The 14,883-nt window shown below is 38.1% G+C and overlaps 1 protein-coding gene across 1 annotated transcript in view; it reads right to left on the bottom strand.

Annotated features, from left to right (window-relative positions):
- SNX24 (sorting nexin 24) overlaps positions 1-14,883 on the bottom strand; it is a 66,859-nt gene that overhangs the window by 30,244 nt on the left and 21,732 nt on the right. The gene's annotated exons all lie outside the window — the stretch shown is intronic.

Raw genomic sequence — 14,883 nt, forward strand, 5'->3', positions numbered from 1 at the left:
CCAATCAATTTTGCCAAAGATAGTCTCTGGGAAGAAGAAGGGAACATGGCGGCACCCTGCGATGGAACACAAGTCATGTGGGTTTAGTTCCACTTTAAGCTCATATACAGCTCATTAGTGCCACCTCTGGACATTTGCTGCTTGTGCACTCCTCCTGGGTGTGCTGTCTGTTTTCTGGATTGTGCTCCGCAACGACACAGCAACAGAGGATGGGACAGAGAAGATAGCCAGCAGGGCATTTAGCCCCTCCAGGCCCACAGACTAAGTGCCTGGGTGAAGTAAGGAGGAATGAATCTGCAATGTATTAAGGTTTCATCAAAATGCAGGGCAACATGTAACAATGTGCAACAGTTTAGATTATGAAAAACTAATGAAGTAATATGATTCTGCTGTGAAAAAAATGCACACCAGGGCATTAAAAAAAAAAAACACATGTAATAAATGGTCTCATCTCAGACCCCTCCGCCCCCCAAAAATATTCAAAGATTAGCCTAATGCACCATAAATCATACATCTGAAGACTCCTGCACAGAAGTGTGGTGGGAAAGGTTTAAGATTATGAATATAAAAGTAAGGAGATAAGCCACCAAGGTTTAAGTCACTACTCTGAAATAATCACTGCACAAGTTTTCATGTATTACCCAATTATGTGAGGCTATTCACTTTTGAGACACTAAACACACAGAAATCATAGGAATAAATAGACGTTCGTCTGTGCACTAAAGCTGCCAGGTCAGGTAAATATAGGACTCTGGGGTAGCTTGTAAATTATAATGATACTTACAAGCTATTTTATCCTTTAAAAAAAATTATTCAAAGATGTGTAAATTACAAGAGCAGATGAACAAAATTGAAAATCTTTTGGAAGGTTGGCACATATTAGAATAGTGGGAGATATATATTTCAGTTTTATTTCTCTTTAGCTAGAGTTCTGCCTCAAATGTTATAATCAATAAGTAACACAATGAATGTGCATTCTAAATTATAAAAACAAAATTACACCGCCATGTTTTGGTTATAGGTTAAGTTACTCTGTAATCTGCATTATTATCTCTAGTCTCAGCTGGGTGCTTTGTCCCATTCACAACCTACACAAACAATATGGTAAACCTATGTGACACATATGACAGAATCTGCAGCTAGCAGAAGCCACTGGAAGGTCACGGAGCCAGAAAAGTGACCTCTACAGGTCTGCCAATTAGAAGCCCAAATTTGACATTCTTGTGACACTGAGGTCAGGGGTTGGAGATACAAACAGATGACAAGCTACACAGAAGGGTCTGCTAACAGATAAAAGGGACACAAAAATACTGGAAACTCAAAGTTCCAAACCCATCCAAAGTGACAACTCTAGGGTTATTCTCTCAACAACAGCCTGTCAATCAGCGGTGCTCCAAATGGGGATGATCCTAAATTTCCTGTCTAAAAATTCATACCAAACGATTTCCTAATGACCACATATGCTGATCTACACCCCTTTCACCTCAATGGATCAGAATTCTTGCTGTGATTGACATAACATGTCATTTTATCACCTTTACAATATTATTTACCAACAACACAACGAATGTGTGTTCTTTATCACTATTATTTTTCTTTCCGTTACCCTTTTCTTTTAAACATTCATCATCATTCAACATCAAATAAAACTAGGGTTAGGACCTAGGCTATTTCAATACCAGGACAGCACCAAGGAAAGAACAACACCATAAAAAACCTAGGGATTACAAAAAGCAGTGATGTTTCTAATAAATGTTGATTTTTTTCAAATCTATGAGATCTATAGAAAGACTTAATCCAATGTCCAATGCTAGGTATACATTAATTGATCATAAATGAGATGAATGAAAATGTGACATTGTGTATAGCTTTAAAGTAGAACGTATGTCCTATTTTGAAAGCTGGCAATCAGGCAGGTGTTTATTATGGAAAGAGAGGGGCAATGTTTCTTCTGCAATAACTATTCCCACCTGCCTGATGTTACAGCTTGCCATGACTTTATGAACTCCCGCACAGGAGTTACGTCATACTGGCCTGGCCTATCAAGTTGGTGGAAAGAAGGCAGAAGATGGCAGTGCCCATAACAAAGCAAGGAGACAGGTGAGTATTGATGGGTTTAGTTTCACTTTAACACAGGGAGTGCAGATTTCTCCTTTCTGACCCATGGCTGAGCCATCAGGAAACAAAGTCAATTAGTTTGACTCGGCAACTAAGGACTTAACAAGAAAAGCTTAGCTTTCCACAGCCTGATTGTGACAATTTTGCAAATATTTAGAATGGGTATGCATCAGGATTCACTTCCACTCTCCTATTTCCAATTAAAGAGGCCAAACAATCACAAAAGTGTGCCAATCGGGAGGCCTAATGCCTGCACCAAGCTTAAATTTTAAAGTCTGGTTTTATATTAGTATATACAATATAATGTCTGGAGGCTGGAAATATACATCTCATTTGTCAGTTTAACTGACAAAGTGCAGGCAATGTCTGTTTAACAATGCAAGGAAATTGGTTCACGTACTATAAAGTGCCAAAGTAAAGACTAAAGAATTACTCAATGAAAATAAACAGCATGGGTAGGAAATTGATTTGTAATTTAACAATATTATCATCCAGCAGACCAAATAATATATACATTCTTGAATTAGCAACAATTAAGTCTGAAGATTACATGTGAAGAATTGCGCAGACACAAATATTACAACCAGTAAAAGCAAAACTAAAAAATGTAGATGGTGTGGGCTCAAAGTAGACAAGGAGAAATAATAATATAACTGCATGCTACTTACAAAGTAAATTATTCCTCCTCTACTGGGACCTTGCAAGCAGCTTGAAGATTTGCATGGCAGCGCTGGCAGAACTGAGGGGTACTAGTAATGCTCATTGTGACCCCTAGTCATTCCCTATGAGGGATGCTGCAGGGAGAGTTTCCTGGCTTGAGGAAGTAGTGAACACCCCTTACAAAATACTCAATTTTCAAGATAAGATTACAGCATAGTTTCTTTGATTTATTTGATCTAATGTGCCCTTCCCCAATCTGTGCCTAGACAGATAGAAAACACTTCTTTTTTCCTGCTTACCTGCAAATACTTTACTAGCCAGATCAGTCACATAAAGGTTTCCGCCACCATATATTGTCATTTCTTTTGCCAGCTTTTATACTTTATAATGGCGTACAAGCCAGTGGGTGAAAGCAAAGCATGCAGCACAGGAACAGGCATTCTCATCTTCCTAGTTTAGAACATGTCCGTAACCCTCCTTCTATATTGCTCTGTTAGGCAGGGTTTGCCTTCTTTAACACCAATGGACAAGTGGAACCTATCAACTTATCAGATCAGTTGAATACCTGTTTTATGCAAGGTATGGTTCCTCCTGAGAGTGTCCACATTCTGTAATCATGTGCAAGCCAGGGGCAGAAAACCACATGTGCAGTGGAGGAACAGGTATTCTACACATTAGGAAGTTTGGAATACTTGGGCCAACTGGGAAATAGCGAAGAGGCAAGGTTTCAACAAACAGGGATGTCAGAAAATTATGAACACTGCTTCTTTCAACACAATTATGCTTTTTCATTCTGCTGGCGGGGTCAATTTGAATGTGTCTTTTTGGCTAGCGTTAAGCTTTAAAGCCTTGCACAGAAAAGTGAAACTGAAATTGCTAACTCTGGTTTCACTGCATACTGTGAGCTTTTTACAGTGAACATTAGAAACTGATGCAAGTCTGTGAAACCTGTTCCTTTTCCCACCCAGTAACCTCTAGCCTATTATGCATTACCCTGCCAAAGTTTCCCTGTTTTTCTCCTTTTGTATATTAGGTTTTAGCTTTTATAACTACTTGGTCTAAATAAGGTATGCAATGAAAACAGAAATCTTCAGTTTAAAAATTTAACCAGCAATAAAGGAGGGGATGGAACCTAAGAAGGCAAATATATATTAAATATATATAAAACTAAACTTCGATTTTGATCCTACAAAAAAGATTTCCATGCCCAAATATATAAAACTTTTCGTAGTTTAATATATTCATGTTGTTCAAGCAATAAAACAAAAATAAAAAATATATTATTCTGACATGCAGTGTCCTCTATGTATCACTGTCACCCAGAGTCTGGGATCAGCAGATTTCCATCCAGCACCAAGATTCTCTGTGTATGATAAAGGACGGGATCTGTTCCAAGAGATTTGCTATTGATTTTTTACCCCTAAACAAAGACTTCTTCCTAGTTACATGATCTATCATAATCAGACTATTTGTATCTTGGCCTTTGAAACAATGACTCCCTGGAAATATGTTGACTTGCAAAACCAAAACTAGGTTTTTTAGCAGCTGCTGCAGTAGTATATAAAGTGTGCCTCAAATAATCCTAATGTGACTAAAGTGGCATGGCTAGTACAAAGAAATAATTTCCAGTAGCCTGCATAACACTTCGCTCTAGCTATAGAATGCACATGGGGTGATTCATAGCCTTGGCATGTTCTGCTGAAAAAAATATCAAACACTCTACAAAGTCAAGAACTTGATTTTGCACTTTCCTGGCTCCTTATACTGATGTAGTGGCCCATAAGTTCAGTGGAAGTAAAACCTACTTCTGTATGATTGGGTCCCAATGAAAATGGTCTATGTAATGTAAAAATTTTGTAGTGAAGATAAAATATCTAGTGATCTTGCCAGTAGCTTGGACTTTCTCACTGATGGTGGCAATACTCTGCAGGATAATCCTCCATCTGAACCTTGCCAACTCTCCAACAAAAAAAACATCTGAATCAGTGTTGTCCCCAGCCCCTTTTGTGAAGTTTGGTTACAATACAGGGGCTCCCACCAGCCTATAGTTTCTTCCCATCCAGCCATCAGCCAAATCAAGCTATGAAGGACAGTGGACAAGATAATAGATAACGCAATAAAAAATTAATTGCTTGGTGTAATTTTTTACAACCAGTGAGGTTAGAGTGGTGTAAATGGGTTTTCTTACCATGAATTTGAAGGTGACCCACTCTCTATACTAGAAATCATTTTGAAGATATGTAAATTGTACCAGAAGGAATAGGAACCCCCCGAGCTATTCAAGTCACTCAGAAACCACAAGGTGGGCAAAACATTGTATTATTATTATAATAACAGTTATTACTGTTATTATTAACAGTATTTATATAGCGCCATCATATTACGCAGCGCTGTACAAAGTCAATAGTCTTTTTACCAATTGTCCCTCAAAGGAGCTCACAATCTAATGTCCCTACCATAGTCATATGTCATTAATGTAGTCTAAGGTCAGTTTTGAGGGGAAGCCAATTAACCTTACCGCATGTTTTTGAAATGTGGGAGGAAACTGGAGTACCCGGAGGAAACCCACACAGACATGGGGAGTACCTGCAAACTCCATGCAGATAATGCAGATAATGGTCGAGATTCAAACCTGGGACCTAGCACTGCAAAGGCCAGAGTGCTACCTCTGAGCCACCGTGCTGCTATCAAAAAGGCACTTCACACAGACTCAAGAACAGTAATGAAGACTTACTTATGAGACCTGAACCTCCCAAAATAAGCCCCTTGACATTATACAATGGCAATAAGCAAGAGTTCCAACCAGTTTCAGGAAGGCAGTAATACATTACAGAGTAGAGTACGCTTAAAACACAAATTTCTATGATAGAGAGATCCCAGGACTGGACATTTCTATATTAAATACATTGTGTGTGTGTGTGTGTGTGTAATGATCCTTTAGGTAATCCAAACTTTATCACACTTCTTTGGGTTAGCAGACTAAACAAGACAATCAATGTTGCTAATTCTCTATCCCAATTACAACTCCGAGTTTGGGCTATTATAGTTTTTCTTTTCCTAATCTTTTATTCAATTAAACACATTCTGTAACTAGTAGCTATCTAATGATAAGGAGAGATTTCTTCTTCCATTTACGGAGAATTATCAAAAGACTTCTCTCCAAATCACTCTTGCAGCAGCGTTGACACCTATTTACATGAGATCACATCAAGATGTCTCCACCTTGATAAAATGCAGATGGCACAGTGTATCAGGACAGCACCTGACTCCTCACACACACAGTCCAAAACAGTTTTCTTGATCCCTCTCAACCTGAAGTCTTGTCAATATATGGATTGTCTTGCTTTCTAATTCAGTGAAAAATCTAGTTTTCCATTAGTCTCTGCCTTTCTCATTTTCCATACAGCTTTACTAAATGTAATTATTAAGGGCAGATTCAAGAAAGCAATTAGTCAGCTCCTGGTTTGTATCTTGAAAGTCTTAATACACAGAAGTTTGATGGCCACTGCAAATGCAAAGTGGAAATTTTGGAGGCTGAAATGTGATTGCTCCATCTACATTTAAATAGCAATAGGCTGGAGACACCAGAAAACCCTTACTACTGCAAGGTTTTATTATTATTATTATACAATATTTATATAGCGCCATCATATTATGCTGTACAGAGTCCATAGTTGTGTCACTAACTGTCCCTGAAAGGAGCTCACAATCTTATGTCCCTACTATAGTCATATGTCATTAATGTAGTCTAGGTCAATTTAGGGGGAAGCCAATAAACCTGACTGCATGTTTTTGGGATGTGGGAGGATACCGTAGTACACGGAGGAAACCCACGCAGATCCATGCAGATAGTGTCCTGGCTAGGATTCAAACCTAGGACCTAGCGCTGCAAAGGCCAGAGTGCTAACCCCTGAGCCACCATGCTTTGACCAATGTTATAAAAAAAAAAAAAGCTACATACATATAGAGTTAATATTTTCACAAGCCTAATATCAATATTTATAAGCAGACAGATCATATCAAACACAATTGTGTTAAAAGCTAAACTTTATGGAAGGAAGCTCATCTCTGTATAACTCTGCAGAGCACCTGAATGGTTCCTTTAGTTGTTTCTCTGCTTTGAGCTGTTCTCTAGGGACTTCAAGGCTGAATGTTGCCAAGTACTCACTAGCTCCATCACAGCTACTAAAATCTGGTACTTTAAGGTGGCCTTAAAATACAATGGTTCTGTAAATCATTTAAATTTTACTTTCAGACTTCCGTTATCACACATAGATGACTTATTCAAACAGCAGATTTCCATTTTTCTAAAAGAAATTACAATAAATATAATTTAGAAAGACTTTATTTACTACCTTCATAAGTGTGCAGTGCCACACAAAAAAACCCTTGATCATATAAGGGTGATACATAGGGGCATGTCAACTCAACTGACCAGAATAACTGCAGATGCAGCGGACCTAAACTCAACATTTTCCTCTTACATAAAAGGGTAGACACCCTTTAAAAAAAAAAATGTGCAGAACTTTCCTATTTCAGTCTTGATCGCCTTGGTGTTCAAAATGTAATGGTAGCACAGAGCCTCTCAGGTCAAGCATCCCGGGAGGCTCCGGGTGCTCCTTCTGTGCATGCCTGAGGTCTTAGACATGCGCAAAAGGGAAATTTTTTTCTGTTAGGAAAAAGAGATGGCAATTTTACACAAGTGCAGCGAGATTGGCTCTCTTTTTATTCTCCCCTTCATATCGGCTACGTCACCCGATCTCGCACCAGTGCGGAGATGAAGAGGAATCCCAGGACGAAGTGGGACCAGATCGTGGGAAGGACCAGTGCTATCAAGGGACCTACGGGATTAAAGGTAAGTGTACATTTTTGGTTTTCAGTTTAGTTCCACTTTAAATTGGGATTCCACCATTCATTGAGATGTAAACTTCCATTGCAGTGTTCTCCCCAGCTGCTTTAAGCAGGGCGCACCATCTGACACTTTTCAGTAATCACTCGGCAGTTTTAGGGTGGTTACTGAAGAGTTGGGTAACAATACAGGGGCTGCCACCCACCTACAGCTTCTTTCTACCTAGCTTTAAAAAAATTCTGGGGAGGACACTCATTGCTGACCTAGTTCTATAAAATGCAGCTTGCCTGGCTGGTGTCCTGATATTCTGTCTTCAATACTTTCTGTAATACGGTCCTAGGATGAGTACGTAGCTCAGTAGGTTCAGCCAATAGCCACATTGCTGGTCACAGTTATGTACATGCATGTTTCAGGTGTGTGACCGAAACTAACAAAACCAAAATATCAGCATTGCAGGCAACTAACATTCTTCAGAATGTGTTCAGCAATGGCAGCATACCTAGGAAGGTCCACTTTAAAGTATATTTCTGCCTAAACTAGTAATCAAAGAAACACAGGCAAGGAGTTATTTATCTAGTGATAGGAGTACGCTTACATAAATTATCTGAGAATGTGTGTGTTGGGTGGGGGGGACTATTATGTAAATTCAGACCAGATCTGGCATGGTTGTTGCTCTGTTCTGCCAGCTATAGCGATTCCCATTTTTGAGAATGTTGGCTGTATCACCAATCCAGTGGTTTAATAGGTCAACCTTTACCTGAACAATTTACAGACGATGGTGTGTAGACATTAATGCCATTTCACAGATTAGGAATAGCAGGTCATAGATTTCTCTCCATACAGTTTTTCTTCTGCACTGGAAGTAATGTCATAAATTTGGAAGCAGCATAGGACTGACTCCTCCAAAAGATGCCTCTTGAGGCACCTTTGAAGCTGTTCTGCTCCTCTTCATAACAAGAGATAGTCCCTGGAAATAAGACTGCTGGTAACCAAAAGCTCTATGCATAAGCATAAACTATGCACATACCATAAATGGCACCCAACACAATCACAGGGGGAACTTGAGGATCAGTCATAGGAAAAATGTCATCAACAATATATTCACTTGACATTTTTCTCACATGGGTTATAATCTAACATTTTTCTAAAATGGGTCTGTGTAAAAAAGGCTAAAGGCCAGTCATTAGGAATTTACACTTGTGGAAACATATTTTAGATAGTGAGAAGTTCGAGGTGTTATAATGGTTTTGCTATCAGTGACCAGTAGATAAACTGAAATGAACTAACAGGACTGGGTGCAAAGGATGTCTGATAAGACCAGGCTACTCTGGTCATGTGCAGGAGTGCACATCCCTATGCATATTAGTACTCCCCAAACAAAGTACAAAATAAACCTGTACAGAAGCAAACACAGTGTAAGCAACAGCAATAACAGATCTTACGATCTTCTTTTCTTTTAATAAAACTGACAATGGGTTTGGTTTGCTAGTACAATCATTTCCAATTTGCAACTGCATATAAACATTTGAATTTATAATAAGGTATTTCATTTTGATGTGTTTACTGGGGTGTGATTAAATAATACCTGGACTATTAGGAAAATTCACATATGGTACTATTGCAATCAGTTAGGATCAAATTACCTACCATACCACCATTTCTTTTTAGATAAAAGTGTAACAGAGATCTTTTTGATAATTTTGGTAATTTTATCATCATCTGTAATATTTTGAGTATCTTTATGTATGATTTGCTATGAAGCCAATGGTTTGATGAGCTTGAAACTGATTGAACATTGCATTTCCTGTTCCTGATATCTTATAGCTGTTAAAAAGATATAATAATTACTCAGAGACACAGAGAGCTCCCTCCAAAACTGGAAAAATGTGCAAATCAGAATATATTACTTGCTGAGCACTGCAACTCAAATAGGAACACATAATAAAGGTGAATGAAGACTTGTTTTAGGGGGATTTTCATCTATAGCTGCATCTATTGTGAAATTTGAAAATTCATTCTTAAATCAAAGGGCTCTATTTATAAAACAGGGAATCAGACATTCCATCAAACATTTCCTTGTGAGAATCTTCCAGGTCCATGTGGTTCAATGTCAGTAACTGATTCCCATCAGAGAATGCTTGATGGAATATCAGATTCCCTGCTTTAAAAATAAAGCTTAAAGACTACAACAAAAACTCTAAAATCATTATTAGTAGTTGGTATCTTGCCCATATAGACAACTATAGAAGCTGCTTACCCCAAATTTTCTAAAGTCAAAGAAACACTGGGCATGTGCTGCTATCCAAATTTAGAATAGAAACAACATTCGGACATTTGAGTCTGGCCTTGTATGATCCTAAGAACCTAAAAATGATTTAGTCATTTTTTGGAGGACACTATTTTTTTTCAAACCCTTTAGTTTTGTGGTTGAAGCAGTGGGGAGGAGCTGATGAGTTAATAAAGTGTTAACCTTGATTTGTGAATATCAGTTTTTTAAAAGGGCAATTCCTAGACAGACTACATTTAAATACAAATAGTACAAATATTATATCATACAAACTCATCAAAAGTGCGGTGAGACTGTATGAATCCAAATGATTTTGTCTGGAGGAGGGGAGAAACCTGTTCAACTTTGCAAGGTATGGCTGGGGTTCATCTTTAAAAATATAAAGCTGCATATTTAACGTACAGATCTATGGGAATCTAAAATCTAGACTTTACTGGACAAAACATGGGTTCTGTGATATTGGTTGTAACCTTGAGAGGTTGGACCTCCTCTACCTCCTTTCATCAGAGACCTGGAAGAGAAGTGGGTAGCTATTGGCAGCACTAATTCAGAGTATTTAAGGGAAAACATCCACACTTTGCTGCAGAACAAGAAGATGAATCGACAAACAGTAAGGAGATAAAGAAACAGCAATGTTGATTATCTGAATAATCACTCAATATTTGTTGTCAGTTGACTTGTGTTCTACAGTCCCTAGAGAACACAAATAAACTGTTTTCAACACTGTATGTGCAATAATTCTAGCATGTTTAAAAGAGAATTCACCATCACTACATACTCACTGCCTCTATACTGTCACTGCTACATATGTTCTTGTTGTTTGAGCTAGTAGTAGATAGTCACAGTCAACTGTTATCCAAACAACTTCCTTTGTAGATTCCTCTTGTAGCTCTATGTAAAAAGTAACAAGAACCTCACAGGCATATTGTAGAAATATAATGAAATATGCAACTATCCCCATTGTCCTTGATATCTGATAAATCTGGGCTTATCTGGCTGTTTTGAAACTGCAAGTGATTTCCAATGTCCTGTATAATATATAATGATATCTGGTTACCACCTTATGGAACCTTCACAAGTCAGAGACACCATCATGAAATATTACAGCGGTACTAACACTAACTGCTCCCAAATGTAATTCTATATATTCATTTACTGACAAAAAAAAACTTTAAAAGTGTAATAAACATACAATAACAACAGTAACTTGTCACAGGTTGCAAACAATATTTCTCAATTGAACCCTCCTGTATTACTATGATGTAATGAATATTTTTATTTTTCTTTGGTCTCCCGCAGTCCTACACAACTCAGGGAACATTGGTCCAATCAACATCTCACTCCCTGAACAAACCTGTAGACCAGAAGAGTGATCAGGGGGTCGCGTTGGGGAGTTGGCCTACTGTGACACTTCTGCAAGGTTTTTGTTGCAGGACATAGCAGGTAAAAACAACAGACATATTTATCATATCATCATGTATTTATAGAGAATAAAAGGTTCAATTTTCTATATGCAGTATCCATACTTTATTGAAGGAGTAAAAAGATGTCCCAGAGCATTATGAACTATTCACCCCAGAATTTTTTTAAGCTGGGTGGGAAGAAGCTAAAGGCAGGTAGCAGCCCCTGTATTGTGACCCAACTATTCAGAACCCGCCCAAAAACAGCTGGGTAAGTACTGAAAAGTGGCGGGTATTGCGCTCGGCTAAAAGGGGCTGGGGAGAACACTGCTGTGGTTTTATCTTTCTGTTATCTAGGAAAACAAATGAAGTGATGGCTCTTCAGATACTATGAAAGTTATTTACTTTTAGAATAGAAAGGCCACTTAACATAAGGGAATGTTTACTGAACTTAAGATAAAATGATAGAGCTGTGCTCACTTTAAGTATTCATACTCCAGCGAAAATATGTGCGTAGATTACAGCTTATGCTTCTGAACTCTGTAGACCAGATACTTTTTTTTCCATTTAAGGAACTAAATAAACAAAACACAAAAATGATACCTAAAGAACCTTAGTAAATATAGAACTCCATAATCATTTCGAGAATTTCATATTTGCCTGCTAAAAAACAAAAAAACAAAAAAACAAAAAAAAGAGAAATATACGTTATATTGGTCCTGAAGATAAAAGAGCCAACATACACTGCCCTTAGTGCTCGTGTGGCCTTTGTAGATTTATGCAACTTTCTGATATGCAACATAAGAATAATTTTAAAATTCTGCCATGTGCTTTTTGCAGCTTAAGCTATTAAGGCGATAGAAGATAAAGAGACTAAAATACAAAAACACTACATGCATATGAAAAATTCCATATTTAACCTAAAAGTGGAAAATTATTCTGGTGACCTTCTGATCGTGATATAGGTACCCACATAAAATTCTGCCATGTGGCTCTACTGCACCTTATCAGAATCATTCTGTAAATCATCTCTTCATACAATTCACGTGTCTCCCTGCAGCTTTCTATTAATTCAGCCCGTCATAGTGGTGACATTCCCACATATTATTCAATTCTTGACAAGCAGATGATTGTATGACAGGATAAAAAATATACACTGATAAATATTTGCTACAGCCTACCTGCTAGCATTACACATGGAGACAGCATGAGCCGTCAGCCGCCTCTCAAGCCGAGCTGACATCCTTGGCAAGCTATCAAGTTTCTTGTTTCTGACGTCTGTTTACATCACTCAATGGCACCTGACAGTAGTGAAAGGCCACAAAGAAATGCTTATTGATTACTACAAAACCATTTGACAAAATAGATGAGGTTATTTAAGAGTACTGCAGGTGCTATAAGGTGAGAACATTCGGAGTGCCTTCACGTGTGTCTTAAATGCTACACAACTTCATTACATCATGCCAAAAGCACTTATCATATCACGAATCCTTCAACGTCTACAAACCAATGAAGACGTGTTAACCACTCTCAGATTAATTATCCCTAGAAAACTTGCAAACTAGTTGGCAAGTTGTGGGGGAAAATTCAGTGAACAACTCAGAAAACTTAATTTCCACCATTTCAGTCCAGAAGCATCAATAAAAGAAGATTAATAGAAAATGCCTGTGCCCTGTTTAGGTGTAAATGCCGGAGAAGTATGGAACATACCTGCCCAGGAAGAAGAAGCTACGGCATGGATGCTTTGCCTGTTTTTTTAAATAAACTGTGCCCTACTAATACTAGGTGCTTTAAGCATGACACTCCTAAAATACACGGCAACTTCTCATGTAAAACCAGGTCCAGGGGACACAGGTGATCCAACAAAATGAAAGGTCAAACCCCAGCTAAGAACTGTCCTTTCAGGATACCAGCAGACTGAATCACCAGAGCTTTTCACACATCTTAGATTTATTGGCTGCAGTTCATAACTCACCCCTAGTGTGACAATTATGGCTTTGTTTGATTTTATGTAACTTTCATGCAGTCACTAAATTCCTTCTAAAGTCTTTAAAACGTCAGGAGCAGTCAGTGGAGGCCAAGCAGTTTGTTTTCTAAATAATTTAAAGGAAAAGGACACCTTTCTTTCATTTATTTCAAGAAATAAATATGTTACAGTATCCTGAAGCACATTATTCCTCTTTTTTAGCTCCAGCCAGATGTAAAAAATACAAATTAATGCAGCTATAGATAAATGGATAAATTGATATATGTAATTAAGTTAACTGGTGTAAGTATGGACATTTAACTAGGTACCAGTGTCTAGCAATTCTATATGCAGCATCACTAAGATAAGGAAAGAGAAGAGCAGCAATTAGAGCCAATCAAATATTCAAACCCCTATATTCCTTCTAACCATAACATAGAAAGTTGTATAATCTATCTGGTTCTGCAGTCTGGCACAGCACAGTAAATGTCATAGCTGGATAGCAGAAATACAAATCCTTGTATTTAGAGGTCAGTAAAATGTTATGTCAGTGTTCTCCCAAGCCCCATTTAGTAGCCTGGTGCACCACCCGGCAATTTTCTCTAGGCTCCCGGCAGTTTATTAGGTGAATATTGACTGGCTCACAAAACAGGGCCGGCACCCAGCTTAAAAAAAATTCTGGGGAGAACACTGCATGTGCCACCAAGAAGCCATCATTTCACACCTTTGGGGCAGGTTTAGATCTGCCTCGGGATTAATTGATCATGTGCGTCTCTCTGTGGCTATAACCTTGGCAGCCAATTAAAAGCTTGCACCACAGCGCTGGTTCTTTAAGAACGGCAGTGAATATTGCTACCCCTATTCATTCCTTATGGAGCTAACCAGAGGCAAGGTCCCATGACATCAGGAAGTTTTGAACGCACCGCAACCTCACCAGCAGTGTTGAACCTTACTGATAAAAAAGTGCATGAAAGTTTAATGTATAACATTGTAGTCTAACCTGTTTGCGTGTTTATAAGTTTCTCTCTACATTCTCATATTTTACTTATGGGAAAACAAGGTCATCAGATCTATAAATTGACACATGCAAGCTAAAAATAATTATGATAGATGTAACTATAAACACGTATCCATGTGAATCTATTTACATGTGAAATATTGCAGCAATGAACCAGTTCCACCAATCCATGACAGCACAAAGCTAATATTTATCAGTATCATGACCTTCCAGACTATTTTTCATCAGCACAGCCTCAATGGAGATATAAAACTTTTATCTGGAAGGGGACCATATATACTTTTTGTCAATTGCCAAGTCCAAAGAGCACATGGCTGGAGACAAATAGAAAGTGACTCTGTATGACAGGGCTAGAGGGAACGCGGAGAAGCCTGCACACTGCTCAGAGCATGCCTGTAGCACTATGAACACATCACTGAAGACAAGCTCACCACCGCAAGCTTATTTTGGCCACCCCTAAGTAAAAACACTAAATATTTCTAAGAACGTCTGAAAAAATGTTAAATATATCTATATTTAATAACTCTGAGGAAAAATAAAAAGAGGATAATTCAGACTTTTATCTGGATATGGAGAAAGGAATAT

The sequence above is a fragment of the Pyxicephalus adspersus genome, chromosome 6 (genome assembly GCF_032062135.1).
Source record: "Pyxicephalus adspersus chromosome 6, UCB_Pads_2.0, whole genome shotgun sequence".
Classification (NCBI taxonomy): domain Eukaryota; kingdom Metazoa; phylum Chordata; class Amphibia; order Anura; family Pyxicephalidae; genus Pyxicephalus; species Pyxicephalus adspersus.